This window comes from Gallinula chloropus, assembly GCF_964237585.1.
Source record: "Gallinula chloropus genome assembly, chromosome: 13".
NCBI classification, from domain to species: Eukaryota; Metazoa; Chordata; class Aves; order Gruiformes; family Rallidae; genus Gallinula; species Gallinula chloropus.
Genome location: NC_140098.1, coordinates 18,407,815 through 18,413,814, shown reverse-complemented (window position 1 = coordinate 18,413,814; position 6,000 = coordinate 18,407,815).

Sequence of the window (6,000 nt, the reverse complement as noted above, 5' to 3'; positions counted from 1 at the left end):
AACTTAAAGAAAAAATGCTCCACTTGTGAACAGAGTCAAACATATTACCTGTGTTTGAAAAGCAGAGGCAATGCATCATTGAGGAATTTGTGGCAGTGTATCCTAATACATATGGTTGTGTCGATTTCCTTGTGAGCTACACAGCTGCTTGTAGCTGGTCTGATTTTAGTGTAACCGAGAGGTAGGCAGGCTTGTTCAGTGCACATAATCTCCACAGAGGGCTGCATCTTTCACATGCTCACCCCGATAAAAGTATACATTCCATGTGCTGAGAAGCACCACTGAGGCCCAGGAAGGCAAACCATCTGTAACGATTGATTTCGTCTGTCCTTCTTAACTTATTCTCACAACACATCTGGGCTGACACAGAGGGTTCAATCTAAAAACCGGGTCAGCACAGTATTTTGTAGACCCAAACACCATACTTTAGAAATATTTTAATTATTTTTTCTAAGTTCTAACAGTATAATGGAAGAATCTGATAATTTATATGTATAATATGTAAAGTTAGTTTTACAAAAACTACTAGGATTTTTTTTCTTTGTTGAATTTATTTAACTTATTTATTTTGTGTTCATATTCAGCTGTTTATTGATCACAGATCTTATTTTCATACTTCCCTTGACAGAATTACTGGCATCATATGAGAATGCAAACACGTTTTTAGCAGCAAACTGTGTAGAAAAATAAAGAATATATAGAAAACAGACAGAATGCTGTGGGCAGTAAAAGAAACAGCCACGTGCATGCTCCTCTATGTGCAAGTTGTACAAAAAAGTATGAAATAGCTTAATTTGCCAGGGTTAAGGGGAAAAAAAATGAGTTGTTTCTGAAACAGTGTGTCCCCCCTAAGTCTCTCTTCACTCTGCCTTCTTGAGGAGCATTGAAGGGCTTGCCAACAAGATGCTTTATTTAAGTTTACTATATTCCTGTTAGCCGGATGTCAGTAACAGGGTGAGTGGTGCCATTATGGGGCATCGTACTGTTTTTCAGGTTCAAACATCCCCTTTGGTCTGAAGTCTACAAGCAAACCCTTACCAGCCTTAGTCTAGTTGCCTGACTCCTCAGGTGTGAGATAACTTCTGCTCTGGAGGCCTTTGGGTGTGGGCCAACAGCTTATACAAGGTGCTAGGTATTGAACTAAGTGGAGGGAGAAGTTTCGTTTTGCTTTTCCCAGCTCTCCACATCTGGCCACCCCACCATCTGTTACAAGAACTTATGGCTATCCATAAAAGCAGTCCACCAGAAACAACAAAAACCGAATCTGCTATTCTACAATGTGATCCTAGTACTTTTCAGTGACACTGACTGACTCGTGAACACTGGATCTCTCCTGTTCCTTTCTTGTTAGTAAGGTAATTAATATGGAAATGACACAAGCATGCTCTGTGACTTCACCTGCCATTCTAGCATGCCCAAATTAAAACCTTTTGAAGCAGAAGCTTTGCACATTTGTTTGCTTTGTAATTTGTGCACTTGCTTTCCATCCTTCAGCTCAGTGACTTGGTTATGATTTACACCTCTGCAAAAAAAGTTGCTAGGTTTTCTCCATCCCAGTATTTCCATGAAGAATTTCAACACAGCCTTTGTAAAGTTAAAGAACAGGTGATTATAGTAACCTGTAGCCTTCAACACATTAATACAACATTTCTTTTTCCACAAATAATTAAAAGTGCTGTTTCTATAGACTAATTGTACCACTGAAATCATTACCCTGAAGGCAGAAGTTCTCATGGAAATTCTTCATTAAAAAGACAAAATCTGGCTTCTAATTAGCCTGTCTTAAATGCTTTCAGAAAAAGTTATCAAAAGAACTAACTTATTTTTAAATGTCTGAAACAGAACTCTTTCAGTAACTATTTGAAATGATAGATGCACCACTAGTTTTATACTGATACTTGCTGATTTCCACAACCTGCCAGCAATGCCACAAAACACAGGGGCAAAGACTTGGATGGATCAAGGCCACAGGACCCCAGTATGCCAGTGTGCACACGTGAGTGCCCAGTATAGCACCCCCCTTGAAATGAGAGGGTTTACTCACATGTAAATCACTCACACGTGTACGTGTTTGCACAATCAGGCTTCCAGCATATAAGTTCAGAAGAAAAAAGAAAGGTGGGTGGAGGGGAGAGGAGAAGAAAAAAGAAAAAGAAAAAAAAAAAAGAAAAAAAGCAATGGAAAGTACCATGATTCCTCAATTTCCTTTATTTCCTTTATTCCTGTCCAGAGAGCCATAATCCCTAGAACATGTGTTAATAAGATAGTAGGAAGTTTATTTCAATACTATGCTTGGGTTTTGTAGATAAATATAGAAAAATTGCTCAGCAATGTGAAGGTATGCTTTCCAGATGAGATTTTCAGAGAAGAATCATAAGTTGTTAGACATTTGAACTGCACCATTTCATCTGAATTTTCAGATACCTGTATCTTAGCATTTTTTATGACAAAGGAATGGTTGAAATACATTTTCTATAATTATTTTTCCATTAAAGCAAGTGCTAACCATAGTTAACATTTTTAATTATTCATATCTATACAGTTTCAATCTAGTTTTCATGGAATCTATTTTCCCTTCAAAAAAGAGTAATAACAATGTCAGAAGCTTCTTTTCCAGTATTTAAAGATCAGAATCAATTTTCTCTTGTGTTTCTGTCCTTACTAGATATTCAGATATCTAGATGTACTGTACATATTAGTCTGGGTACCTTTACTAATATTCACAGTATTTAAGATTATAAATGCAATTTGTTGTTAAGTATGTTATTTTATTCTTGTGTAAATTGTTTTGTACAATCTTTAAAAATCTACAGTTTTGCATTTGTAGATATTAAAGGTAAGCAAATTATTTTGTGTTGTCCTGCATGTATATTTTTGCTGTAGATAAGTGTTGCTTAGTTTACTATTTCAGTACATTTCTGTTTAAATGAATAAGCTTACAAACTTTAATACAGTATATATTTTCAGAATATAAACTTTTATATTTCTGTGGTAGGTTAGGGTATGCGTTTTAGGCAATCTTTTTCACTACTATTAACTGTTCTTTTAATCTATAATATAATGGTTTTGTGCCAATAGTTTTTCATTAGAATAAAACGCTCTTTTAATGTTAGGAATAAACAATTTTGGTTGGGGTTTGTTTTTATTTTGTTATGTTTTTATTATTATTATTTTGCCAGCCTTTACAGTTTTAAATGTAATTTATAAATGTATTGCATTTGTGAATAAGCCTTACCATTAGGTACAAGAAATCTTTAAAGCTACATAATAGATTATGTAGTACTAAGGACTTCCCCAAATAATTGCTGTAAGAAAGTTAGCAAATCAGAGTACAGGGCCTTAAGTTTTTCTTGTGAAAAGGGTAATACGGGTTGTTTCTCTTGAACAACATAGGTAGACTTGTCAGCATGGGCTTTGTTATATATAAACTGTGCATTTGTGCTCCCAACCACAGTAGTTTAATCTCAGGCTTTGTGTGGCTGGGTCTATAAAAGTCAAATCTGGCTAAAGCCAGCGCTCTTTAGGAGACACTAAAGAAGTTTACATAAGAGACTTATAGACAATCTTAATCATAGTACATTTGGGTACTTGGTATCCTGGATGCGTTATCTGTGTCTGCCCAATTAACAGTATGTTTTAAGCCATATTAAATCTCTTTACTGCTACTTTAAATACTACACTGAAAGTCATTCACTAGCTTGCTTACTCACAGACAGGATTTCAATTTTTAGTGAATAAAAATATTATGCCTTCCATAAAAACAAAGGACCAAAGAATTGCATTATTCTAACAAAGCATTAGTTCCTTCACCAGTGAACTAGTTTGACATTTGTACTGAAGATCAAATAGTCTCTTTCTGCAACAAACACTGCATTCTCATCCACCTCAAGCATAAGGGGAAAGATGTATCCACTGACCTATTGGGAAAGGAGTGACGTTCAGCTAGGATGGCATGTCTATTGGTAAGGCTTATTACCAAACCTCTGAGATGAAGCAAAGAACCAAAAATTCACAAATTATGTCAATGTAAATTTATTTTCAGAACTTGCACAAATTATTAATTATAGAACTTTGCAAATTAGGCCCTTAAGTTATTTTGTCAGAACGCCATGGAACAGATTAAAACCGTTTCTAATATTTGTAATGAGTACATATTATAATATTATAAGGGTACAGGCACCCCTATATCACAGTGTTGTAAATAATTTCTGAAAATGGTACAGTACTGAGGGACTTGTATCTTCTGATATATCAAATATTGACTGTCTAGATCAAATTGTACACAATTAATTTGTTGATGGTCTTGTAACTAGTGTATGGACACATTTCTGGGTGCCTTAGAAGTTGTATTTTTCATGTGTGTTAATATGCAGTATTTATACATTGTGAGAAGCTGCTTTGAATAAAAACATTGAAACTTCATTTCAATGCAGTGATCTTCAGTTTTGCATAATCAGAATGAATGTGATGAATAGTGGCCACAGCCCCTTTTATTATATATGATAAAGTTTTTCATGGACTCCTGCCTTATAAAAGCAAGCTTTTTAAAAGAGAAATTAAACTGAAAACATTTTTTTCCCCCAAACGGCAAAAAACAGGTCACTGTAAGAACTCTCTGAAGTCATTCATCATGATCCATCTCATTTATCATTTCATGATCAAACCTAAGAAAACCTGTCTTATAAATACAAAAACCCCAACCCTGTCTTATAAATGCACTCCCAGGACAGCCCCTCCACCTTTATCACTTCTGGTACTTGTCACTTAAAGCACATCTGTTCAGGACTGACTACTGCATATGGTATTCCAGTTCCACATGAGGGAATTTGATTTTGAAGTGGTACTTGCCAGGGCAGCCAAGATTCAGCCCAGACCCCCCTTGGTGCAGTGTGAAGCTCGATCACCCTGTGGTCCTCTTACATGGTAACAGTCTGCAGTCCTTCCATGGGGCTTTTTGTATACAAGGTGATCATTTGGCTAGAGAATTCATGAGTGCTGCTTCCAATCATGTATCTCCCATAATTAGAAGAGTAAATTAGAACTGCCTGGGGCAGAAATGGAAGGATATTTTTACAGGGAGACGTTGTTACCCAAGCCACCTCTACAACAAGGTCTGAAAAAAATGCCCTCCACTTGATTCAAAGGACAGGTGTGTTCTAGCAATTACGTTGGTCAGCTTTAACCTGATGGACACTGTTAGTAAAAACTGTGGTCAGCTATTTAGAGCAGAGGATTGAGCAATTTAGTCTTGCTTCACAATCAACAAATCCAATTATTTATTACAGTGACTCTTGTGGGGAATTAACTCATCATAGCTTGCACTGGAGTAAGCAATGTGCATGTGATGGACAGAGTAGGACACCTTTCTTGTATAACAGCTTTATGATGGCCAGCATTTGAATTTTAAAGGAAAGCAAAAATTATTTTAAATTAAAAATTCCATTCAAATATAGTAAGTCACATTTCTTTAAGCAAGATAAATGTTAGTCCTGTTGCTGTAAATGAATACAATAAACTATGTGGCAGAGGAACCCACTAAGTACCTCTACATATCTAAGCAGGCAAAAGACTAGTCTATGAATTGCATGTAGGAAAGAACAGGCAGGTATTAATCCTACTCAAGATATAAAAATTACTCAGGTCAAAGTTCTACACAAAGTAAGACATGTCATTTCTCCTGAGTTTTGAATAACAGGTAGAAACAATATTGCATATTGAAAGAGGCTTTGAAGCAAATGAAAAGCAAATGAAAGCACGTGAGAAAAACAGGCATCATCTTAAAGACTGGGGGAGGCCAAAGCAAAGTCTCCAAAGGTGGAGTAGAGAACAGTTTGGTTAAGGAGGATTAAGAAGGTGAAATTCTGGGCCTACTAAACTTCAGGTGTTCACCTGTCCCTGGTGCCTTACTTTCCATGAAACTCTCTCAAAAGATTATAGAATCTAATAAAATGTAACACCTCTGTTCATGACTCTGATGTCTGACTTATCCTCAAAACCAAG